Source organism: Canis aureus, chromosome 6 (assembly GCF_053574225.1).
Source record: "Canis aureus isolate CA01 chromosome 6, VMU_Caureus_v.1.0, whole genome shotgun sequence".
Taxonomy (NCBI): Eukaryota; Metazoa; Chordata; class Mammalia; order Carnivora; family Canidae; genus Canis; species Canis aureus.
The window spans coordinates 49,976,987-50,004,043 of NC_135616.1; the positions used below are offsets into that span (position 1 = coordinate 49,976,987).

General features: G+C 39.3%; 1 protein-coding gene and 1 pseudogene across 4 annotated transcripts in view; one reads left to right on the top strand and one right to left on the bottom strand.

Moving 5' to 3' along the window:
- Nucleotides 1-27,057, top strand: part of POU2F1 (POU class 2 homeobox 1) — a 187,083-nt gene that overhangs the window by 17,989 nt on the left and 142,037 nt on the right. Inside the window, exon 2 of one of the 4 annotated variants that reach the window (XM_077901520.1) lies at nucleotides 10,846-10,954. The exons of the other annotated variants lie outside the window; for them this stretch is intronic. The gene's annotated coding sequence lies outside the window, so the exon portion shown is untranslated. The remainder of the gene's footprint in view (nucleotides 1-10,845; nucleotides 10,955-27,057) is intronic. 4 annotated transcript variants of the gene reach the window in all.
- LOC144315321 (large ribosomal subunit protein eL33 pseudogene) lies at nucleotides 23,686-24,119 on the bottom strand (annotated as a pseudogene).

Genomic DNA, 27,057 nt, shown 5'->3' on the forward strand with positions numbered 1-27,057 from the left:
CAGAATCCTAACTCACCCTTGTACAAAATGTTCCTTTTAGCACAGGCAACTTGAGTGAGTATAATTTTTTACTCTGTGTGCTCATAAGACATTTTGATTTTTTTTATCAAATATTTGAGAGGGAGGATGCCTAGGTGGCTCAGTGGCTTTGCCTGCCTTCAGCCCAAGACGTGATCCTGGAGTCCCCGTATGAGTCCCACATCGGGCTCCCTGTGTGGAGCCTGCTCTGCTCCCTCTGCCTCTCTCTCAGTCTGTGTGTCTCTCATGAATAAATAAAAAAAAATATTTTTAAAAAAATATTTGAGAAGGGAAGAATAATAGAGGAATGGAAAGATAATGCTGTTTGGGCAGTCTAGGAGTTTATTTAGATTTGACATACTTAATAGGACTCAGTCTTTCCAGTGCTAGATTTAAGTGGGATTTAACCTTTGAGCAAACTTGGGGTTCTTGGAGGCATCAGTCTGTTTGCTTTTACAGGTAGTACCCTTTTAGCCAATTTTGTCAAGCAGTTTCTATGTTTTTCTTGATCAATGTAACTGTTATTTTTATGATGTTGAGTGATTCCTGTGGAATAATAAAGATTTCTAAATATCATATATAACTTTAACCATACAGTAGGTTTGGTTAAGTTTACAGAGTCATTTTTTTTTACTATCTTTTGTCTAATTTATATAAATAATTTGAGATAGTCCCTCATCTTTTCTCTGTACCTCTTCTCTTGTTAATTTCTCTTCCCTTCTTCCCCAGTTAATTGAGAGTTGGCTGGGTTTTATTTTTTTCAATCCCTACATCCTATTCTCCAAATCCTTCTTCTCCTTTGACTTCTCATATGACTCTTTTTTTCCTAACCCCTTAAATTTAAAAAGAAAATTGTCCCTATGATGCATTAATGCCGACTATCCATTTGTTTTATTTTGTCCCTTCCCCCCAAATTTAAGGTGGTTTATAAAGATTCATAAACTAGCAAGAAATGCGAGCTAAAGATGTAAAATAAAATCAAGGCTTAATATAAAAATCCAATATTTGCTTTCAGTAGAGCATAAATATTTCTCTAAAGTTCATATTAGGTGGTACAAAAAAAAAAAAAGAAGAAACCTGGTCGATTTATGTCCATAACATTTAAAAGCAAATACACTTTTGTTTAAAGTAAAGCACAATTCCTTGACACTAAGGTCATAAGGGAATTTTTTCTTTGAGGCTCTATAAACAGGACTCCCTGGGACGCCTGGGTAGCTCAGTGGTTGAGCATCTACCTCTGGCTCAGGGCATGATCCTAGTTCTGGGATCGAGCCCCACATTCGGCTCCCTGAGAGGAGCCTGCTTCTCTATCTTTTTCTTTGCCTCTCTCTGTGTGCCTGTCATGAATAAATAAATAAAATCTTAAAAAAAAACAAAAACAGGACTCCCTGTTATGGAATGAGCAGTAGCCTCATTGTAGCCCACGATGGATGCACCAGCAGACTTTGGAACACCCCTGTATAGGCCACACATCAAACAGATCACCCCATGTAAAGGCATTTATGCAGTAGAGAGGTGAGAATGATTCAGAACAGAGTCTGAGCTAAAAGAGGAAAAGGTTTTGGAATATTTAGAATGATAGAGATATTCTTATATTCATATTCTTAGTCAATCTTCTATAAATATTCCCTCTCTCAACTTTTTGTTCAAGGAGTAAGTATATCTGTGTTCACATTAGTTCAGGAGTAATGGCAGTAGGAAGTTTTGTCAGAATAAATACTGAAAATACTGAACTGCACTGTTTTTTTTTTTTTAATTTTTATTTATTTATGATAGTCACAGAGAGGGAGAGAGAGGGAGACGCAGAGATACAGGGAGAGGGAGAAGCAGGCTCCATGCACCGGGAGCCCGGCGTGGGATTCGACCGCGGGTCTCCAGGATCGCGCCCTGGGCCAAAGGCAGGCGCTAAACCGCTGCGCCACCCAGGGATCCCTGCACTGGTTTTTAAATTGTGCGTATTGGGATCCCTGGGTGGCGCAGCTGTTTAGCGCCTGCCTTTGGCCCAGGGCGCGATCCTGGAGACCCGGGATCGAATCCCACGTCGGGCTCCCGGTGCATGGAGCCTGCTTCTCCCTCTGCCTGTGTCTCTGCCTCTCTCTCTCTCTCTCTCTCTCTCTCTCTCTGTGACTATCATAAATTAAAAAAAAAAAAAAATTGTGCGTATTATTGAAGGTAGGGAGAGAAAATGGTCTTGTTCAGGAAGACTAGTTGGCTACTCACATGGCCTCTCAGGGCAGCCCTGGTGGTGCACCGGTTTAGCGCCGCCTGCAGCCCAGGGTGTGATCCTGGAGACCCTGGATCAGTCTCACGTCGGGCTCTCTGCATGGGGCCTGCTTCTCTCTCTGCCTGTGTCTCTGTCTCTCTCTCTGTGTGTCTCTCTGAATAAATAAATAAAAATCTTAAAAAAAAAAAAAAGGGTATTACTACATTGGCAGGCTCATTGGCAGGCCTGCTTCTCTGAAACTCAGTTTTGTTACCATACTTGCAGGTAATTGGGTTCAGAGGAACTGAGTCTTGCTAACCAAATACAGGATGGGACGGAAATAGAAACAATGCTTGTGCATTTGCCTGCAGTTCAGGTCATGATTCCAGGATCCTGGGATCACGCCCTTCATAGGGCTCCCTGCTCTGCTCCCTGCTCTGCTCCCTGCTCTGCAGGGAGTCTGCTCCTTTCCCTCTCCCTCTCCCTTTCCCCTCTGTGTGTGCACACTCTCTCTCAGAAAAGAAAAGAAAAGAAAAAAGAAAAGAAAACAGTGCTTGTTTGTGTTAACCTAACATGAGAAGTATATTTGCATGGTGGACTAGAATTGTTGGCCATTCAGCAGTATGTATTCTTGCTTTAGGAGAAGCCAAATTATAATTAGAAGAGTTGCTTAATGACTCTTCCTTAGTCAAGGCCAAGGAAATTAATTAATTATGCTGATGATCAAGACATACCTTTCCTGCCGGCTAAGGTATATTTAACCCTGAACGGTGCTGGTCACATCCTGAAAATTTTGGGAATTTTCTAGTTTTCCCTTTCCTATTCTTTTTCTTTCTTTCTTTTCTTTTTTCTTTCTTTTCTTTTCTTTTTTTTTTTTTTAAGATTTTATTCTTTTATTCATGAGAGACAGAGAGGCAGACACACAGGCAGAGGGAGAAGCAGACTCCCCATGAGGAGCCTGATAAGGCACTGGATCCCAGGACTCTGGGATCACTACCTGAGCCAAAGGCTCAATCACTGAGCCACCCAGGCGTCCCTCCCTTTCCTATTCTTAATCCAGGCACTGCCTTCTAAAAACATGGACAGAGAAAATTTAGTTAAATAGTCTGCTTAAAGGGTGTTATAAATAAGGGAAAAGGTTGATATTTGATATTTGGATTATATGTGAATCTCAACTCCCCATGTTGTTCTTGTTTGTCAAGCTGTTAAGGCATAGTGAGCTCTCGGTTATAATAAATATGTATAGCTTGCATAGTTTTCACTGCTTTGCCAGAGTAAAAGAGTATATCTAAAAGTGCTACCCATAGGCAGCAGTTTAGGTATTAATTTTAATGCATATGACAGGTGTACACATGCATAATTAACTGCTCTGGTGGCTTAATGGTTATATTTTGGCATTGTAGTCAAATTTGATACTCCCATTCCACCTTTCCCTTTTATTTTCAGTCTGGCAGGTGCTGGGAATGCTTGAAGCAGAATACGTAGCCCCTTGAACAACAATATGCTTTGAAAAGTGATCACTTTGATGCAGACACGAAAGTTTCTTGTCAGCATTAAACCAGAGTTTAGGAGCATGGAATGATTGAAATTGACATAGGTATAGGAACCAGGTAGTATTAGGACAGTTGGCTGTCTGAAAGAAGAAATTGTGTGTCAGGGTCATACCTTATGTAATACACAAAAATGAGTTCTGGAGATATTAAGGATTTGAATGTTTAAAGAAAAACTCAGAATAGCACTAGGACAACAGGAGGGATAATTTTAATTTAATTTTAAGAATGGAAAGCCTTTTTGACATGACACACAACTCATAGAATGAAAAGATTTGATAGATTTGTGTAAAATATATAAGGTTCTGCCTACCAAAAGAATGTACAGATATAAATAAGGTATGTAATATGTGGGAGAAAATATCAGTAGCCTATATGTTAGATTTAATTTTTCCTTAATGTATTAAATCCTCTTAGACATCAAAAATAAATGACAAATATCTCAATAGAAAAACGGTCAAAGGGATCCCTGGGTGGCGCAGCGGTTTGGCGCCTGCCTTTGGCCCAGGGCGCAATCCTGGAGACCTGGGATCGAATCCCACATCGGGCTCCCGGTGCATGGAGCCTGCTTCTCCCTCTGCCTGTGTCTCTGCCTCTCTCTCTCTCTCTGTGACTATCATAAAAAAAAAAAAAACAAAAAAACAAACAAACAAAAACGGTCAAAATGTATGAATAGGCAGTTCAGTTAGGCGTATAAGCGTTTGAACCCTGATTAAGATTCTCAGCTGCAAAAACCAGAACCTTCTTCCAGTTAGATAAAAAATGAAAGATGGGGCAGCCTGGGGTGGCTCAGCAGTTTAGTGCCACCTTCAGCCCAGGGCGTGATCCTGGAGACCCAGGATCGAGTCCCACGTCGGGCTCTGCATGGAGCCTACTTCTCCCTCTGCCTGTGTCTCTGCCCCCCTGCCCCACCTTTCTCTGTGTGTGTCTCTCATGAATAAATAAATCTTTTAAAAAAATGAAAGATGAAGACATTGGCAGATGTGTCCTTTTGGTGGGGTAATGAGGAAATTAACATGTTAGGGGAAAGAATAGAGTTTAAGTGAATTCTGGCAATTATTTAGCAGTAATTTATGAGGTTTTTTTTTAATATACTTGGTAACTTTATTGCTTTAAAGGAGGAACAAATATTTAAAATCAGGAAATAGTTAAGTAGAGAAGGGATTCCTGCCATTCCTGATTTAATATGAGGGACAACAGATGAGTGATTTGGGTTTATGCCTTGCCTGAGCTTGCGCAGTAATTGTTCATTTGTTCCAAGATAAGTGTCTCACAGATAATGGAAAGTCATCTGTTGTTCTAACTCACTTTTTCTTGTGCTCCTGCACAGACATCTCTAATAAATACTTCCTGTTATTGATGAAGGTACTGTGTTGCAGTGATTTGAAGCCTCCCCGAGTTTTCCAACATTTTGTTTATGGGAATTTTATTTGGATTCAGAACTCAACTCTGCAACTTTTTTTTTTTTTTTAACTCTGCAACTTTTGAGTTAAGGGATTACATGTTTTGTAATGAAATTGTCACCCAGATAGGAGTTAACCAGCAATCCTCCTTCTCTCCTCTTTTTTCATTGGCCAGTAACCTTAGCACAGTCATCTCTCTTGTTATGACCTACTTGTCTTCTCCAGGCATGACTCCAAATGATCTTACAGAATCTTTTTTCTAGTGCCAGGTGAAATAATGAAAATATTTGTTTAGAAAGGAGTCAGAAACTGCTTTGCTTCTAGGTGCTGCTGGGTTGTGAAAGTGATATCAGCAAAGTTAATTGAGGAGATGAAGTGATGCTGTTACAAGAATTTTAAAGCAAAATTTGCTATAGGTAAATAAGTTAACAGCAAATTTTGTTGCTTGAGCTAAAAAATTAGCAAACAACTTCATTTGGTGGTATTAGCTTAAGATGGAATGGTTCTGGGTTATAAAATAGCAATTTATCAGGTTTGTTTTTAGCTCATTGCCAGTCACTGGTTTTTGTGGATTATCTCATTGAATTCCCACCTCATTGAATTCCCACCTCAACACTATGATGCACACACATATTGTTACCTATGTTTTGTAGATATGGAAACTGAATCACAGGGATGTTACATAATTTTCCAGTGTTAGCATAACTAGGAATTGATGAACTAAGACTCTGAGAACTTACCTATAAGAATCCTTCCTTACAGGCAGCCCCAGTGACTCCTCCATAACTCACTCAGATTCTCCCTGTGTCTGTCCATGTTCTAAATCATATTGCCAGTTTTCTACTCATCCTGGCTTTAAGAATCCTGAACACTGGACCTGAGATAGCAAAAGTCCTTGTTATCTGTAAGGCTTAGTGAAGAAGGGCTGGAACAGTGTTATCATATGGTTTCTGGAGCTTTGGAATTGGCAGTATCTTTTAGGTTGGAGACTAGCATGTAAGGGAAGAGGGAGCAATTTTGTGGGTCATATATCTGGGCATGGCTTAGCTGAGTCCTCTGCTTCAATCTCTCAAAAGGTTGTAATCAAGGCATTGGCCAGAATGTGGTCTCATCTGAAGGTTCAAGTGGGAAAGGAACTGCTTTCAAGTTCACCTACAGGGTTGTTGGCTGGAGGCTGCCCTCAGTTCTTTGCCATGTGGGCTTCTCCACATCACTTCATCAGAGCAAGCACATAAGAGCTAGAGGGGTGCCTGGGTGGCTCAGTCAGTTAAGCATCTGACTGGCTCAGCTTATGATCTTGGGGTCTCTGCATTGTGCTCTCCGCTCCGTAGGGAGTCTCCTTGTCCCTTTTCCTCCCCCTCTGCTTCTCCTCCTGCTTGTACTGCCTCTCAAAATCTTAAAAAAAAAAAAAAAAAAAAAAAAAAGCTAGGGAGTATACAGTTGACCTTTGAAAACCCTGTGCTAGGTGCCTAGCCCTGCCCCCTGCATAATTTTGCCTCCCCCAAAACTTAACTACTAGTAGCCTACTTATTGACTGGAAGCCTTACTGATAATATTAACAGTTGATTGACATATATTTTGTATGTATTATATGTTGTATTCTCAGAATAAAGTAAGCTAGAGAAAAGAAAATGTTCAGAAAAGCATAAGGACAAGAAAACATTTTTATAGTACTGTACCTATATTTATTGAGGAAAAATCTGCATATAGGTTGGCCTGGCCAGGACAGGAGTGATGGGCCTGGCTGGGGAATAGTAATGTTCTGGGTTCGTGGCCTTGGCTCAGCAGGGTCAGCTGCAGGGTGGTCTGAGGCAACAGTGGCCCGGAGGTACCCAGACAGCTATCCCAGCCACCTGGAGGTGTAGCACTGGCCATAGCACTGGAAGCTTCAGCCAGCCACACAGTGAGCCGCCTCTGGGAGACCTCCAGACTGAGGTACTGCCCCATAAAGGGATTGATGCCTTGCTGGGAGGGGCCCCAGGTCTGCAGCCAACCTGATGCATAGCTGGGACAGGGAGTGGGGCACCCCTGCCGAGTCCAAACCTTGCCTCTGCTTCAGCCCAGCCTCCTGCCCACAAGACCCCAGGGTTCAGTCCCACCAGATCACCCACATGGGGTCCCCCAGGAGCTGTTGATGGTTTCCCTAGTACTCAAAGGGCAGCAGGTGTGACCCCTGTACTAATAGCCTTAGATTCAGTCATATGGAGACGAGTGGGCAGTTGTAAATAAATGGCTCGTGGTTTTTGCTGTCAACTCTTTAAAATAAACAAAACAAAATAAAATACTATGTATAAGTGGACCCACCCAGTTCAAACCCATGTTGTTCAAGGATCAACAGGAAAGGAGTATTAGAATTCACAGCCTTTGTAACCTAATCACAGAAATGATATCCTGTCCCTTTTGCACTATTCTGTTAGAAGCAAATCACTTGGTCTGGCCCTACACTCACAGGGAGGGGACAGCACGAAGGTACCAGTAGCAAGATTTGGGACTCGTTTGGGGCCATCTTAGAAATCTGCTTACTACAGGGCCTTTAATAATTTTTAGAGATGAAAAGGGGTCCTGAAATTAAAAAAAAAAAAAAAAGAGAGAACTGCTAATAGACATAACTAAACTTATGGGCTATGTGTGGGAGATAATCCCTCCCTTGAAAAGGTATTTTTTTGGAGTCAGAACTTGGGCCTGTAGAGTGAAAATAAAATGAGAAAGCCTCTGATTTTTATGTACCTCATTTTCTGAAGAGAGGCATCCTAATATTACATATTTATTACATAGTCATTTTCCAGCAGCATCTTTTAGGAAATGACACAAACATAACAGGAAAAATAGCAAGGTTATAAAAGCCAAAACATCTCTGAAATTTATCATAGCTGCCAGGAGAACACAAAGCACAATTTTGTCCTAGTCATTGAAACTTCATGTCATTAGTGGGAGGAGAGAATGTAGATACTTAGGGTACCTGAGTGAGAGATGAAAAAATAGCATCTAACTAACATTTGTATTATCCTGTAGGACCTGAGAAGCTAAAATGCTTGGTTTCTCATCCAGATTTTGAAAAGATTCCACTATCCATTTTGCCACTGTTTACTTCTGTGGTCTTAATCTCTATGGGCAAAAATTTCTTGATGTAAATGGAGCCACGATGAAGAAGGTTCTGTCTATCTTCAAAGTTTCTGGGGCGCCTAGGTGGCTCAGTGGTTGAGTGTCTGCCTTTGGCTCAGGTCGTGATTGCAGGGTCCTGGGATCTAGTCACAAATCAGGCTCCCTGCATGGATCCTGTTTCTCCCTCTGACTGTGTCTCTGCCTCTCTCTCTCTGTCTCTCATGAATAAATAAATAAATCTGATAATAGTTTTTTTTTAATATTTTATTTTGGAAAGAGTTGTTTGAGTAATGTGTGTATAAGTTATTTGAATAATGTGCATGTGGCAGCCCAGGTGGCTCAGCAGTTTAGTGCGCCTTCGGCTGGGGACGTGATCCTGGAGATCCAGGATCGAGTCCCATGTCGGGCTCCCTGCATGGAGCCTGCTTCTCCCTCTCCGTGTGTCTCTGCCTCTCTCTCTCTCTGTGTCTCTCATGAATAAATAAAAAAAATCTTAAAAAAAATGTGCATGTATATTCTGAATTTAGAAACATTGCGGGAATTTATGTGTGGTAATTCTTTGGAGTGTAATGCTCTTTAAGGACTGGTAGTTATATTTTTTAACTTGAGAGTTTAACTGTAGCATATGTTATAAATGATAGACGTTAAGTTAGTAGATTAATTTGTTTACTCTGTTCCATAAAACAGTCCTCTAAGACTAGAATAACTGATTTACTCACTGATTTTTAACATTCATTGTTACCCGTCGAGTATGATGTTAATACTGAATTATGTACATCACTTATTCTTAAACCCCCTTAACTTTAATCAGAAAAGATAGCTCCTGTCCTGGAAGAACTCCCAATTTAGCTTGGGGGAGGGGAAAACAAATGTATCACTGAAAATTACAATACCCTGTGATAAATACTGTGAGAATGTAAACCCAGTGTGCTCTGGACAAATAGAAGAGATTCACTTAACCCAGCTGTTTAGCAGGGAGGAGGGAGAGAGCGAGCCAGGGGAGACATGTCAAAGAAGACCTGGAAGGCTAGTAAAAATTAGGTGGGGTAAAAGGGGATCAGGAAAGTCCAGTACACTCTTCTGTAGTGGACTGAACACAAAAGCATCTAAATAACATTTTAAGTTCTTAGCCAGAATAGGAGCTAACATTCCATATAATGCTTATTACGGTCCAGTCACCATTCCAAGTATGTTCTATGTATGAACTCCTTTCATTTTCACAATAACACTATTATATAGGTATTCTGTTCATCCCCATTTTACAGATGAGAAAACTGAGATGCAGAAAGATATATGAACTTGTCTGGGAAATAGCATGGCTAGGAAGTTGAAGAGCTGCAGTTGAAACCCAGGCTGTCTGATTTCAGAGTTGGGGCTTTTACTATGTGAGGAATTAAACTGTGGGTTGCATTGGAGATAAACCCTTTTCAATTAACTTGTATTACTGAAGCAAATATATTATTTCTGTAAAATGAAAGCAATGGATCCCACCCATTTCTTTCTGCTTCTGGAGGAATGTTGGACATCTTTATCTTCTCCTTGCCTCCAAAAGGCTCAGTTACCAGCTCTTAAACCTCAGCATGAGCCAACTTTGTTTCTGCTCCCTTGCATACCAGCCTTTTGCTTCTTATCTCCAAGCTTCTTTGAACATAATGTAAACTCAACTCCCTTCCTCTGCTAAACGCCTTTAATTTCTTCCTCCACTCATTAAAATCTGGGTTCTAAAGAGAGATTCATGAGGACACTTGCTGGATTGTGGAGGACCAGCCTGCAGGACTGTGCCTTCTATTTTTAATTTTGCTAATAGTGCTTGGAAGCCCAAGGTATATGAGTGGAGAAGGCAGTCAAATGGAATCTGCGAGGACTGGGCTTTGTTGGGATATATAGCAGAAGGACAAGGAAGCCAAGGAGTAGAAAATATTGACAAGAAAGTATTAATGGACCTTGTGGTCTTTGTGGAATTGAGACAGAAATGAAGAAAGGAGTTATTAATGGTCTCAGGGGAAAGAGTTTGGGGCAGGAGGTCTGCCTGACTTACTGGATGAGTTGGAGAGTATTTGGTCTTTCATGGGGTTGAGGGAGTGACAGATCCAGGAGTAGGGTTGGATTGAGAGAGTTTAAGATATTAGAGGAAGAAGAGTTCTAGGTGGTGATGGAGTTCAGGATCTGGCCATTGATGTGAGTGACTGAAGGAACAGTTATTAAGTGGAGGCTACTGATTCCCTCTGGTGAGGAGGGGCCTTATGTGTACAGCAGTGAACACTGATGAGCCATGAAAGAATGAATGCAGAATTTGCAAAATGCTTTTTATTTATCTCTGTCCCTTGCTAGCTGTTAAATGATAGATACTCGTTTTATTAATGGGGATGTATTTACCTTTGTAATTGACATTTTATTTTTGTTTGGATAGAATAATGCAAAGGCTTCAGTGAAAAGGAACATTATTTGTATGATCAGATTCTTGTATGTGTCTTATTTTTGGTATGTTTCCTAACATAATTTCTCATGTTAGCAGTGTTTTGACCTTATCTGTCATTCTGGACAATCTGTTCTGGCATTTTCTTTCCAGAAGTCAAAGAAGAGAAAGGATATGAGATGAAGATGTGGATGGACACTCATCTTGAGCTCAGAGTGTTTGAATTATGCTGATGATTTTGGGGAATATTCACCTGAGTCAGGTAGACAGAAAGCTGTAATCATAGCTTAGGAAATATTGTTTTCTTTTTGTTGTTTTTATTTGTAGGTTCTTACCAGAATTTGAATTATGATGTTTAAATTTTAGTAAAAATGGAAAATGATGCTTAATAGTACTTTTATTTTTGAGGATGTCACCACAAGAACATCAGAGGGAAAAATGTAATCTTATGTTTGAGAGAATTAGTTTATTGTTGTTAGCCTCTCCCTGAAAGGATACCACTTTGGGGCTAAACATTGATGTATACAAGCAACAAACAAAGTTTGTTGGTTTTCTATGAGCTTTGGCATAAGTGTACTTTAAGTGGACTCTGGGAGTGCCACTCCCCATGCTACCCTCTACCCCCAAAGCTGCCTTTTTAAAAAAAGTCAACAGAATGGATCAAATAGAGTCTAAAAACTGGTTTCTAGTCATCTTCTAAACAGAGGAAAACTAAATGCCTGGAATATATTACATACTTCAATTTTCTTGTGTACTAGAGTATTATTTTAAAATATGTATCTTAACACCTGTCTTTTTATTGTAAGTTATTTTATTTCTTCAAATTTTATTACCTTTCCTACTTATGTTTAGATTAGATAAAAAATGAGTACACATACCCAGTCTATTTTGCTAGGATTCTATAAAAATAAATTAATGTGTTATTTTAGTAGTTTCAGAATTGTGTTCCTCAAGAGATCAGTAAAGATTTAACCAACAATAGTTTCAGGTAATAATAGTGAGATTTCTGTGTGTGAGAAAGAGAAAGGTATTAAAAGAAAATCTCATGAGCAGACTATGAGGTTTTTAGCTTTAAAAGTAATCTTGAATTCATTTGTACCTCAGAAAATTAGGGCCAATATTTACCAATATTTCCCGGAGTATGGAGAGAAATAGAGATTAGAGAAAGAGTTTCAATTAATGTTAGTGGGAAATTTTCATTTTAATTTTCTTTCATCTTCTCTCCATATCAGGTACTAGGAAAATAGCATTTTTCCATTAAAAGATCATACTTCTTAGAAATTCTCCTTGTTTGACAGCATGAGCTTGTTGTTCTGACTATAGAGTGTTTCCTGCTTGACATAGTAGGCTTTGCAAAGTGAGTGAAGACTCCATACCATTTTTGTCATCACTGAATATATGGTGTGACAGGCTTCATGATGTATAATGTAAAATGATTTCCTGTATTTTGTCACAATTATGAGAAAATTGATATGACATAATATTAAGCTTTTCCTGTTTTTTGATATATGGATTATTTAAGTCAAACACATTTCTTTTCTAAGGGTTGGCAGTTTTCTCCCAAGTTTTCTTATATTTTATGTCATAACAAAATCGCTTTATATGCTTCTACAAATGAAGGCCATTCTATTTGCTATTAGGATTATCTGAATAGACCTCTGGAGAGACTATATTTAGAACCAGTAGTTCAGGTTTCATGTGTTCTGTCTTTGCAAATGAGGAGAAGCACAGATGTTTGCAGTTTCTTTTAGAATATCCCTACAGAACAGCAGTCCCCACCAATTCCTCCCTGAAAGACTTGAGGAATTCAAGTGGGCTTTTCCAGAGTTCTAGCCAAACTTAATTCCTGTATGGTTTTCCATGTTGAAGAAGCTCATGCAGGAATTGCTAATAGGAAATTTTGTGGGGGGACCCAAGATCCTCAAATCTGTTTTCAGTGTTAATTTTTTTCTCACCACGAAGGGGAACTAGCACCATAATAAACTCCATTGTTGATCATCTGAGAGCACAAATCAGATAATTATCTGTATTCTGTATAATTGCATAGTTAAGTTACAGCTTTTATTAGATTTGGTTTTTTACTTTTTGCAAACTCCACACCCAAGAATGTTCATAATTGAACCACAAGTGGCCAAATGAATAGTATTTCTGGGCAGTAAGAAAGATTTAAAAAAATTCTTTCAAAGTGTAACTGTACTTGATAGTTTCTTGCTCACACCAGCGTCAAGTTAACATGGATGACAAGTTTATAGCTTTCAATCTGATGCATGTTGACAGTAGGGGGGAAAAAGCATGTATCCCTCTAGGATGGCATTTCTAATACTTCCTATGCCAAAGACTGCTGCCTGGCATTTTGCCAGGAGCTTTGGGTATTGACTGATTTATGTATACATTTAATTCAAATTTACATAATCTAATTGGGCCTTTGGGTTTTAAAAATGGCCTTGTTTTATTGCAGTACAGTGTTCATTACAATGCATATTTTTAAATGGGCTGGCCCAAAGAGCCCGTTATGATGAGTTTGCTAATGAAATATGTCTGAAACTTGGACAAACTTGATCATCGAGGGACAAGTTCACTTATGAGGCCAAGAGTTTCACTTCAAAAGAGAAGCCTACAGTATTTACTTTTAATGGTTTGAATTATGTTTTTATCTCTCATCAGCCGAAGAGTTTGTATTTGAGGGTCAGAGACAAAACTTTTAGCCTTTGAGAATTTACTCTCTTGTACAACAGGTGTCATTTGTTTCCCCACTAAAATGTTTCATCCTTTATTTTTCTAGTTTTTTTTTTTTTCCCAAGAGTGAAACTTGGAACAATATTAAGAATTTTTTCTTTTTTAGATTTTATTTATTTTAGAGAGAGACAGAGAGTGTGCCTGAACATAAGCGAGGGGGGAGAAGCAGAAAGAGGGGGCAAGAGTGGAGCCTGATGCCGGCCTAGGTCCCAGGACCCTAAGATCCTGACCTGAACTGAACTCAGGAGCTGATAGTTAACTGACTGAGCCACCCGGTGCCCCCTATATAAGGATTTTTTTTTTTAATTTTAAAGAAAAAAAGTTCCCCTTAGATTTTTTTAGTTTTAACTTGGTGCTAGGTTTGTTTGTCTCAGTGTGGAAAAGAATAGAAAATACTGGCTGAAGGAAATTTTGATGTCTTTGTTGTATTATTTCATTTTTTCCTATTCCCTGCTTTTACGATGCAACTAGGGGGAAAAAAAAGGAACATCTGTTTTGTGTGGAGAGTCTTACTCCTGTCCACTTGCAGTCCCTGCCCTGATAGGTGGTTCTCACTCTGCTCTGGCATTTAGGACTGTGTACCCCTAGGCAAGCGATCGGTTCAGATGGACAGTTTCTCAAGTGAAGCCAACCACAGTTTCTGTTTGTTTTTGTTTTTAGATTTTATTTATTCATGAGAGACAGAGAGAGAGAGAGAGAAAGGCAGAGACACAGGCAGAAGGAGAAGCAGGCTTCATGCAGGGAGCCCAGTGTGGGACTTCATCCTGGGACTCCAGGATCACACCCTGGGCTGAAGGCAGGCACTAAACTGCTGAGCCACCCAGGGATCCTGACAGCTTCTGTTTTGGGGGGAAACTATGGAACCTAAACCCAGTCTGATGAAAGGCAAGAGTGACTGCAGTTAGCTGGGGACCATGTGACACCCAAGATTAAAGTCCAAATAAGAGAGACATGTTGAAGGGAATTAGGAGGGGTGGGAGAGGGAGAAGGAGAGAGAGTGAGTGAGTGAGAGAGAGAGAGAAATCAGGTCTTGAAGATATTGTTTGAGGGTCAGTAATATGTTCTTCTTCTGGCAATTCCAGTTACTTGCATCACCCCCACCTCCTCCTTCACCTTTTTTTTTTTTTTAACTTAGCTGTGTGTATTAGGTTTCTTGTGCCTTAGAATTAATAGGATCCTTAACTGATAGAGAAACGATGATTTGTTGTTGTTTTTGAGACAGAAGAATAGATGGTGGGAGTAAGGTGAATTTGTAGCTGAGGAATTGGTAAGCATATTCACACACCAAATAACCTTGAGTTCCTAAGTTGGAAACAACTGAGGTTAGGTGACTTGTTAAAGATCAAGCATCCGACAAGTAAGAGCTGAGCCTAGAATTCAGATCTGGGACTTCCAACTCAGTGATTTTTATACCATATTATCTTACTTATGCTAACAGAGGTGTTTAAAAAAAATGTTAGTCTTTTGATCAGCTGCCTGTGGATAAAGGGAGACATGAATTTTTTTTTCTTTTGGTGATGGTATTTGAAAAACTCTTTGGAATATAGCAGTACAAAGACTTTCCTGCTCTGAAGAGCCTCAGTGTATATCTATTGATATATTAGGGTCTGGGTACTCTGTTTATAGTTACACAAATCTTTATTTTGAGGCAGTCATAATTTTGAGTTGCTTCGGGGAGAGAGATACTTATAAAGCAGTAAAATCCTGTTTGAATGTAGCAGTGCCTTTTCACTGTCTGGATGTGCTTGTGGAAAATGTCTCCCTAGGACCTTTAATTTTGTTCCTAAATTTATAACAGAGTCACTTCTTGATGCTATCTATTGCTCAAGGTACTTTTGGTGATAAGATTGTTATTAAGTTGGGTAGGTGAGCTGTAGACTGTGTCCTGCAGGGAGCCATTTATTGTTTTGTACAAGAATAGGTAGTGCTGAGGAATCATGTCTCATTTTGGGCATCAAATGGTCTCTCACTTTAAAATCTGACATTGGCACTACTTTTTCCTTGATTTAAGCAGAAAAACCAGCAAATGCTCATATGAGCATGAGAAAGATAACTTAAAAACAACCCCTTTTGAGGCATTGGCTCTGTTTTATTTGTTCTATGGAAAATAAAAACGAGGAAGAACATTACAATAACATGATATATACCTATGTCCAAATGATGAGAAGTAGATGGCAGTTTGGTTCAGTGTCAGTTACTATAATTCTTTCCCCTAGAAAAATATATTTCTTTTGAGCCCCAATATTGATTTTCAGTTGGAAGTGTTGGAAATATACAGGGCTAAGAATATAGTAGCTTGAAATCTAAAGAAATTTGCTGAGAAGTAAAGTAAAGGTGTTAGTTATTAAACACTGAGGAAGAAGAGTTTTAGAGAATATGGACTATAAATGACTGGCTTTGTAGGAAATACTAAGGGATCTGTTTAGATAAGACTTTGGCAACTAGTTGTAATAATACCATCATTTATTTATCATTGATGTTGTGCCAGCACTGTGCTTAACTGTATTATTTTGTTTAATGCACAGGAGTCTTAGGATGCAGATGGTGTTTTAAACCCTCATTTTACAGCAGAGAAATCTTGAAATTTAAGTTAAATAACTTGCCCAAGGTTTCAAAGCTAAGCTATAAATATTAGAACTGAGATTTGAACCTAGGCACACTGATTCTTAGCCCCACTTTTAACCAGTATGCTCTACTGCCTCTGGTTGTGTTGTAACTTCAGAAGTGACCACAGATAAAATTTACCTCATTTTCTGTTATTTCTCATGGTGTGGGTACATCTCCATCTTTTGGGGGCAATGACTTAAGGGGACAAGAATCAGCAATTCCTCCCCATCACATATTCTTCATTTTCTTTTCTCTCTCTCTCTTTTTTTAAAGATTTTATTTTTATTTATTCATGAAGGATACAGAGAGAGAAAGAGGGAGAAGTGGGCTTCCTGCAGGGTGCCCATTGCAGGACTCCATCTTCAGACCCTGGAATCACACCCTGAACCAAAGGCAGATGTTCAACCTCGGAGCCACCCAGGCATCCCTTTTCTTCCTTTTCTGAATGTGATCATTAGGTACTTCTTGTCATCCTGGTTATTATCTACTTCTATCCTTTATTTCCTTCATAGCAATTACCATAAATTGCAAATCATTGTATAATTACATTAATTTCTTTGTTTACATTTTTTTCTTCCTCACTAGTAATATCCTGTATTTAGCCTTTCCTAGTGTCAGGTGTGTTCTGTATATTTTGACTGTTATGATTATTTCTAATAACTCTTTCAGATAGATAACAGTTAAAAAAATTAAAGCATGAGGAGTTTAAGAACTTGCTTAAATTTACACAGGATACAGCATGGCTGTTGCTCTTAGAGGCTGACAAACTTTTTCTGTAAAGAGCCAGGTGGTAAATATTTTAAGCTTTTGAGACATTTTGAAAATATGATGTAGGTTTTCTTTTTTTTTTTGGATGTGAGTACTTCTATAACAAGAGAGGGAACAAATTCCATGCATTTTTATTTTTTTTAATTTTTATTTATGATAGTCACACACACACACACACACACACACACACACACAGGCAGAGACACAGGCAGAGGGAGAAGCAGGCTCCATGCACCGGGAGCCCGACGTGGGATTCGATCCCTGGTCCCCAGGATCGCGCCCTGGGCCAAAGGCAGGCGCTAAACCGCTGCGCCACCCAGGGATCCCTCCATGCATTTTTAGTCACTGAAATTCGAAATACTGTAATTGGTTAAAAATTTTTGTAATACAGATCTATTAATGAGAATAATAGAATTATTGGGGGGGGTAACATTTCACTTAATTGGAGTTCAAAGTTAGTGTTCCCTATCATCAAATCAATTGAAATGTTCTTCTGTAAAAACTATTTTTAACTTGTGGACCATACAAACCAGGCAGCCGGCCAAATTTTGCATGCAGTCTGTAGTTTGCCAACTCCTGTCCTTAACTGCTACCATGGTACTTAATCTTACCAAGGTGGTGATTCTCCATACAGGGTGCATGTTACAGTTACCTGGGAGCCTTAAATTAGAATTTCTGCCAATCATTATTGTGGGAGCTAGGGAAGCAGTGACAAACACAATACAAATCCCTGCTTTTATGAAATTAGCTAGTGTTAAATGCTAAGTAGGAAAATAAAACAGGGAAGGGAATATAGGGCAAGGTGTTTTGGGAGGATTGCAATTTTAGGTAGGGTGGTTAGGGAGGTTCTCCCTGGGAAGCTTTGAGGCCCCTGTGTACCTCTCCCCAGTGTCATCTTTTCCAAACCTTCAGATAACCATCATTTTTCATAAATATGTAGTATAACTCTGAACAAGGCTTTTAAAACATGTGTAGAAAAAAAAATTAAAAAAATAAAACGTGTAGATATGATAACATATTTTTGTGCAACTTTTTATGCATAACAATATTTTAAAAATTCATTTCATATTAATATGTATCACTTTAATCCTTTTACATATCAGTTATCTATCACTTTGTAACGAATCCACAAACTTACTGACTTAAAATAACAACCATTCATTATTGCTCAAGAGACTTGGGTCAGCTAGGTGACTCACTTATCATGGCTAGGCTTGTTCATGTATATCTATGGCTAGCTGGGTTGGCTGAAGTTTTGGTAGGTCAGAATGCTTTGGTGGAGACAACTTGTTCTCTGCTTCACATATTTTATCTTGTAGGAGGTTAGCCCAACATTGACTGAGCAGGGTCACAGGAGAGCAAGAGGAAGTGTGCAAGGCCTGGAGGCTGAGGCTAGGAACTGTCACGTTCTTTTATTAATATACATTAATGCACATTTCTACTGTTTCTAATTCTTGGCACTTATAAGCAAGGCTACTGTGGATAATGTTGTGTGCATTTCCTTGGATACATGCACTGCAAGAGTTTCATTAAGGTGTGTGTGTGAACGAGAAAGAGAATGCATGTGCAAAATATGTATGTACTTACATAAACTGGAAGTGAAATTGTATGCTCATTTTTAGCTTGACTACATATTGCCAGAGTGACTGGATCAATTTACAGTCCTACTAAGTAGTGTAGTTCTCATTGATGCACATCTTTGTGAAGAAGTTTTTGTTTTTTGCCAGCCCCCAATGGGTGTGAAATGGTATCTCTTAGAAGGTTTTGTATTTTCTTTATTATTGAGGTAAGCACCTTTTCATACCCTTATTGACCATTGTGTTTATTTTGTGAATTGCCAGTTGATATATCTTACCCATTTTTTTAAGTAGTCTTTTTTTTTTTTTTAAGATTTTATTTATTTATTCATGAGAGACACAGAGAGAGGCAGAGACCTAGGCAGAGGGAGAAGCAGGTTCCCTGTGGAGAGCCCGATGTGAACTCGATCCCAGGACTCCGGGATCATGCCCTGAGTCAAAGGCAGACGCTCAACTGCTGAGCCACCCAGGGGTCCCTATCTTACCATTTTTAACTGGATTGTTTTATCTTTCTTTGATTTGTAGACAATTTTTTGGATTCTAATCCTTTATTGGTTTTATGTGTTATAATACCCTTTCCCAGTCTGTGATTTGTCTTTGCATTTTTTTTTTGTCTTTGCATTTTTTTAAAAGAAGACTTTATTTGAGGGAGAGGGAGACCAAGGGGGGGAGAGGAACAGGGGGAGTGAGAGGGACAAGCCGACTTGGCAAAGCACAGAGCCAGAAGGAGGGTTCTGTTGATCCCAGGACCCTGAGATCATAACCTCTGCTGAAACCAGGGTCAGAAGCTTAACTGACTGCCCCCCTGGTTCCTCTGTCTTTCCATTACTTAAATCTTGATTTAAAAAGTTTTTAATTTTAATACTGTTGAGGGACGCCTGGGTGGCTCAGCGGTTGAGCATCTGCCTTTGGCTCAGGGCCTGATCCCGGATTCCTGGGATCGAGTCCCACATCAGGCTCCTTGCATGGAGTCTGCTTCTCCTGTCTCTGCCTCTCTTTCTGTGTCTCTCATGAATAAATAAACAAAATCTTAGAAAAAAAAATTATTTTAATACTGTTGGATTTTAAGCCTTTTCTTTCATGGTTTGTATTTTTTATGCCTTATTAAAGAAATATTTCAGGGATCCCTGGGTGGTGCAGCGGTTTGGCACCTGCCTTTGGCCCAGGGTGCTATCCTGGAGACCCGGGATCGAATCCCACATCGGGCTTCCGGTGCACGGAGCCTGCTTCTCCCTCTGCCTGAGTCTCTGCCTCTCTCTCTCTCTCTCTCTCTCTCTCTGTGACTATCATAAATAAATTAAAAAATAAAATTAAAAAAAAATAAAGAAAGAAATATTTCTTTCCTTTTCCAATTTCAAAATCTTATATTTTCTGGAAGTTAAGAAGTTTGTTTTTTCACATTTTGGTCATAAATCAGCTTTGAATTTATTTTTGTGTATGGTGTGAGGTCAGGACATACATATGGATTTGCAGTTCTTCCAAGGCAATTTGTTGAATTGTTTTTTTCCATCTGCTTTTAAGCAATGTCAGCTCTGTCATACATTGAGTTTCTATGTGTACATAGGTTCTGCATTTCCTTTAATGTGAATTTTTTTATATAGTGTCAGGGAGGAAGACCTTCCTCTGCCCTGTAGTCCTTCCAGCTGGACGCAGAATCAAATTGACATGAGACAGATTAACAGGAGAAAATCAAATTTAATAGATGTATGTATGGGGCATCCATTCAGACATGAAATTCTGAAGACTGTAAAGCCACAGGAAGCTTCTAGGAGCTAAGGCAAAAGGGGAGGGGCTGAGCACTCATAAGGGAGAAAACTCATTAACAAAAAAATGAATGGATTTGTTTTGAAAAACAAGACTGTTCTGTTATGCAAATGATGCCTTGAGTAAAGGGGGCCTCTGTTAATACACTGCTTGCTCCTTGTTACAGGCTCTCTTTTTCAGTGTAAATCTAGGCAGTTAGGGAGAAGGCAGAGAGCCTTCCTGCTTACTCTGGGTTTTTATTACTTTTAACTTGAAATCATCTTTATGCCAAAGGGGCATCTTCTGGGGCAGACGGCCCAGGCCACTACACAATAGAAATGCCTACTTTTCACTTTTGAAGATGATACTTTTAGTTTCCTACAGTAATCCCCCATCATCTGTGGTTTTACTTTCCGTGGTTTCAGTTACCTACAGTCAGCCGTGGTCCAGAATCAGCTGATCCTCCTGACACTCGTCAGAAGGTCAGTAGTAGCCTAGTGCTACGTCACATGCCTACGTTATTCCCTCACTTCATCTCATCACGTAGGCATTTTATCACCTCGCATCATCACAAGAAGGGTGAGTATAGCACAGTAAGATATTTTGAGAGGGTACATTCTCTTTTTTTTTTTTTAAGTTTTTTTTTTTTTAATTTTTATTTATTTATGATAGTCACAGAGAGAGAGAGGCAGAGACATAGGCAGAGGGAGAAGCAGGCTCCATGCACCGGGAGCCCGACGTAGGATTCGATCCTGGGTCTCCAGGATCACGCCCTGGGCCAAAGGCAGGCGCTAAACCGCTGTGCCACCCAGGGATCCCGAGAGGGTACATTCTCAAAACTTTTATTGCACTGTATTGTTACAACTGCTCTTTTTTTATTATTATTGTTGTTAATCTTTTACTGTGCCTAATTTTTATTTTATTTTTTTGTGCCTAATTTTTAAATTAAACTTAATCATAGTTATGCATGTATGTATGTATGTGAAGAAAAAACTAGTATATACAGGGATTCTGTACTATTGGAGGTTTCAGGCACCCAGTGGAGGTGGTGGAACATATCCACCATGGATAAGGAGTCACTGCTCTAATGTGTTATTGCCTAAGTAGTCCTGACTGAGATAGGATCCTTAATTCCTTTGGATAATAATAATAATATGTCTTTGTTGCTTAGTGTGTGCTAGATTTCTATTCTTAGTGCTTTAATGAATTTTAGTTCATTTGGTCCTCATAACCATACTATGAGTTAGCTGATTTTGTTCTCATTTTAGAGATGAATAAACTGAGGCACAGAGGAAGCCTGGGTAGCTGGGATTATGAACCCAACCCAGCTGGCCTGAGGGTCTCAGTTTTAACCACTATGCTCTGCTCTCCTTCATTTGAATGAGTTTATAAGTTACTTTTCTAATCTGAAACATTTGAACCGTAGATTTAACTATATCTCAAGGAAAAAGTTTGTCCGATTACGGATGTTTAAGGAGGTAATTATTAGAATGAGGCAGGCAGGGCCATGAAGATTTATTGTAATTTGTTTTTAAAATTTATTTGGCTTCCTAAAATGGTCATCTTTGCAATTTCCTTCTCTCCCTTCACATTGCATGTAAGGAAAATGTAGAAAATGATTTTGTGTTTTGGAAAATGTGTTTTCAAATTTCTGGACTTTATTTTTATTTTATTTTATTTTTAAGATTTATTTATTTATTTATTCATGAGAAACACAGGCAGAGGGAACCCGATGCGGGACTCAATCCTGGATCCTGGGATCATGATCTGAACCAAAGGCAGGCGCCCAGCCGCTGAGCCACCCAGGCATCCCTGAAATTTCTGAGTTTTATATCTGAGTGCTAGTAGAGGACTTCTCTGTGTGCATTGAATGAGGTCAGTGAGCATGTACATTTATAGGTCAGAGACCCGGTGCTCTACTTGGGTTATTATTTTTTTAAACCAAGATCTAGGAGGAGGATATGGCTATTGGAGCAACCTGGGAACACATTGTTTTGGATAATCTTGCCTCTTCCAGCTATGACTCTCAGAAGCATTCTTCATCAAAGCCTTGCCAGCTGTGGCCTCTGCATTCTAGACTTTCATGGCACTTGTTATTTATATCAGCTCTTTTGAAATTCATAGTTTAAAATTTAATTGTTTGATAGTACTTTTATTATTTTTCTGATTGCTGTGGAAATTGTCATATGTTCCTAACAGTATTATTAATAAGCTTCTTAGGACAGGGATGGTATTTTATAGTTATTTGTAATCATGTGTTCTCTTAGCACAGTAGCCAACTGCAGTACAGTTGCTTAATTGTGTGTATGTGTGTTTTTACAGAAAGGGAGTGGGGACAAAACCAGAAGGAGAGGGAGAGAGAGAATCCCAAGCAGGCTCCATGGTCAGGAGCTCTATCTCACAACTCTGAGATCATGACCTGAACTGAAATCAAGCACTGGATGTTTAACCAACTGAGCCACCCAGGCACCTCTGTTCTTTCTTTTAATGTGGCTCAGTGAATAAGATCTGAGTGATAAAAGGCAACTTTATGTTCAACTTAAATTTTTGTGTTTTATTCAACAAAGTTGTTTAAATACATACTTTGTTCAAAGAATTTCAAGAAACAAAAGGTGAATCAGAAACAGTTCTTGCCCTCAAAAGGAATAGGCTCTTAGAACAGTTTATAAATTGTAAATACAGTTGTTAATTTTGTGTACGTAAGTATCCATCTTTCTTTCAGAAAAGGAAGGGGCTAAAAATTATTTGTGATTTAATTAGGAAGCTCAAACCTACAAGGAAAAGGTCATCTAAGATAAGAATGTAGTAAGTTACAAAGCGCTGGGGCTCTGGGTGTCTATAGAGGAAGAAGTCATTTTGTATTAAGGATGCTGGAGAGAGACTGTGTGTCTTAGAAGCATGTGAGCTGAGTCCTGAAACAGGAATGCAGGATTTTGACAGGTGGATTAGGAGTGGAGGGTAGAATTGCATTTCAGAAAGATGGAACAATATGATCCAAGGTCTGGTGGAGGCGGAAAAAGCTGGCTCTGTTGGAGCAAAAGTAGTTCAATTTGGCTAGACAGACTATAGGGTAGTAAAAGCAAATAAGTTGGGGCCAATTTATGTAGAGTCTTAAATATCAGGCTAAGGTGTTTGGACTTAATTCAGTAGACAGTGGGGAGCCACTGAAGTTTTTTGAGTAATATGATCTGAGCCATGCGTTTGGAAGATTAATCTGATTGCATTAGAAGTAATGAATGAATGGGAAAATGAAAGTATTTTCCATTGTTGGATCAGTTTTTGTTTTCTATACAAAATATAATTAAAACAAATGTATGCTTAATTTAGTCATTAAAATAATGCTAAGAATCCTCATTAATTAATAAGTAAGAAAAATATATTTGTGTTCTTCAACTGCCTTTTAAAACTAGTTGAGGCCTTATTCACCTGTTGAATTCTAATTAAAAATTTTCTGTATGACTGGCATTTCTTTGGGGGGCCTCCCCACTGTCAGAAGTACTTGTTGCATTTATTTTGTTTTAACAAAAATACAAGAGAACAAATCTACACATTTATTTACTTTTCAGTACTTGATGCTTGAGGGGTACAGCATCTCATGGACTCTGTGGCCAATGACATTAGCAGGAAGCCTGCTTCAGAATTTAGCAGGAACCATCCCATTGTTTCCATGATCACTAGTTGCTTTTCTCCAGATTATTCTGGGGTTTTTGGGTTTACCACCAGGAGTCACTGTGTTGTTGTGCTTTGCTTTGTACACATAAGCATATCTCTCGCCTAGATAGAATTCAGTTTCATCTCGAGCGTAAATACCTTCAATTTTAAGAGCTGTGTGCTCCCTCTTGTTCTGGAGACCCTGCTTATCACCAGCAAAAATGGCCTTGGACCACAGCCTTCTAGGCATGTTTGTTGTTTTAGAAGCCCTGTTCCCAGCAGGCCTCCACAGGCTCCAAGAAGGCTGAAAAAGCAGAAGTACTTGGTGCATTTGGATTCTAATTAAATTTTTGCATTCAGGGGCACCTGGGTGGCTCAGTGGCTGAGCGTCTTCCTTTGGTTCAGGTCATGATCCCGGGGTTCTGGGATCAACTTCTGGGATCGAGTCCTGCATCGGGCCCTCTAAGGGCAGCCTGCTTCTCCCTCTGCCTGTGTCTCTGCCCCCCCCCCTCTCTCTCTCTCTCTCTCTCTCTCTGTCTCTCATGAATAAATAAAATCTTTTTTTTTTTTTTTTTAAAGGAAGTGAATTTTTTAAGCTGAGAATTGAAATGTGAGAGCTCCAGCTATCATGTAGGCAAGGCCAAGAGTGAGAAGGGCATTTCAGGCAGAGAGAACAGTATGCTCAAAGCTCCACCCCATGGAAAAGAATTTGGAGTAGTAGAGAACCTGAAAGGACAGTGTGGCCAAAATGTATTTTGATTACTGAGAAGTAAGATGAGGCTGGAGATTTAGGCAGAGACCAGATCTTGCAGAGCTGTTTAGGCCATATTAAGGATTTTTCATTTTATGTAAAGTGCAGTGGGAAAAAGGTGACAGTTGAAGGATGTTTGAGTTGAGGAGTGGCACAACTCCATTTATGTTTTAATACTAAGTTGTATTAGTATGTTTTAAAATACTAAGTTGTGATTAATAATACATCCAAAATCCAACTATTTCTTATCTTCACTAACCCACTCTGGTCTAAATCTCATAAATTAACTGGTCTCTGCTTCCACCCTTGTAGCCCTTCAGCCTATTCTTGACATAGTCACTGGTATTTTCCTTTAAAATATTACAGCATGGGACGCCTGGGTGGCTCAGCGGTTGAGTGTCTGCCTTCAACCCAGGGCATGATCTTGGAATCCCGGGATCGAGTCCCATATCAGGCTGCCTGCATGGGGCCTGCTTCTCTCTCTGCCAATGTCTTTGTCTCTCTTGGTCTCTCATGAATAAATAAATAAAATCTTTAAAAAAAAATAAAAATAAAAAATAAAAAAATAAAATATTAGAGCATGATTCACCTCTGCTCCAAGTCTTCTAGTGGTTTCCCATTTTGTGCAATGTAAAGGCAGAGGCATGCCCCCAACTCAGGGCCTTTGTACTTGCTGTCCTTTGCCTACAATGCTTTCTCCAATATCTACATGGTTCACTTCCTAACCTTCAGGTCTTTATATAACTGGTGAATCTATCTTTGGCCAGACCCCATCCCTGCCCATCTTTCCCTACCTTCTCTTCAAAACACTATCCTCTCATATATTTTATTTTATTTTTTTGTTTAGAGATTTTATTTATTTATTCATGAGAGACACAGAAAGAGAGAGGCAGAGACACAGGCAGAGGGAGAAGCAGGTTCCATGCAGGGACCCTGATGTGGGACTCAATCCCAGAACTCCAGGATCATGCCCTGGGCTAAAGGCAGATGCTCAACCACTGAGCCACCCAGATGTCCCTTTCTCTCACAAATTTTATATTAGAATTTAAGTTTCCCTAGGTAAAGGATTTTGTAAGAGAATTTTATGCACCAATGTTTTCTTAGTGCATGGAGTGCCTGACACATAGTAGACTTCCATGAAACTAGTTGAATGGATGAATGAATGAATAAATGAATGGAGAATGGGTTGGAAGAGTCGAAAGTAAAAGCTGAGTAGAAGCTGAGAGAACATTTAAAAAGGCTCTTTGTATGAGAGATGATGTTGGCTGAGATGAAGGTTGTCCAAGATGCAGAGAAATGATGGATTCAAGATATATTTTGGATATAGAATCAACAGGATAGTTCACAATAGTTAAAATAACTCAAGTTTTTACCTTAACAAATTTAATATTCTTTCTGTTAAACCGAATGAAACCTAATTGTTAGCTAGTAATATGTTAGTAACCAGATGAGTCTTTTTTTTTTTTTTTTAAGTCTGTGTCTTTGGTGCTGTCATATTCACTGATGGCAGTAGATGTGATGAAAGTTAATAAGAATTTGATAAATATTTTGAGTGTTTAACATATTTGCATACTTTAAAAATTTAACATGTGAGATCATGCCTACGGAAGTGAGATGCATGTGATAGTTGTTTTAGTTAGCATGGAGTAGTGGTGGTTCTCAAATGGGGATGATTTTGCCCCCTAGGGGTTATGTGGCAATGTGTGGAGACATTTTTGTCGTCATAACCTGTAGTGTGGTATTCATGGCAGTAGTCATTGGAGGCCAGGTATGTTGCTAAAAAACATCCTGCAGTACACAGATCAGCCCTCCTCCCTCCAGCACAATTATCTGGTCCAGAATGTTAGCAGTGCCCAGGTTGAGAAACCCTGCCTCAGGGATTAAAGCTTTATCAGTGCCAAATTTACAGTTATTCTGTTACATCCACAGGCTGGTACAACTAGAATGGTTGTGCTTAACTTACTTTCTTTCTTTCTTTCTTTCTTTCTTTCTTTCTTTCTTTCTTTTTCTTTTTTTTTTTTTTTTAAGATTTTAGTTATTTATTCATGAGAGACACAGAGAGAGAAAGGCAGAGACACAGGCAAAGAGAGAAGCAGGCTCCATGCAGGGAGCCCGACATGGGACTCAATCCCGGGACTCCAGGATCACGCCCTGGGCTGAAGGCAGGCACTAAACCGCTGAGCCACCCAGGCGTCCCTGAGCTTAACTTTCAAACAAATTTAGTATAACTGACACACATGCATGCTCATGTACTTAAATCCAGTTGAAAGCTACATCTTCGGGGATCCCTGGGTGGCTCAGGGGTTGAGTGCCTGCGTTTGGCCCAGGGCATGATCCTAGAGTCTCAGGATCGAGTCCCATGTCAGGCTCCCTGCATGGAGCCTGCTTCTCTCTCTGCCTGTGTCTCTGCCTCTTCTCTCTCTCTGTGTCTCTCCCTGAATAAATAAATAAAATATAGAAAAAAAAAAAAAGATTCTCTTAAAAAAAAAAAAGAAAGCTACATCTTCAAAATAGTTCCCTTAAAAAGGTTAT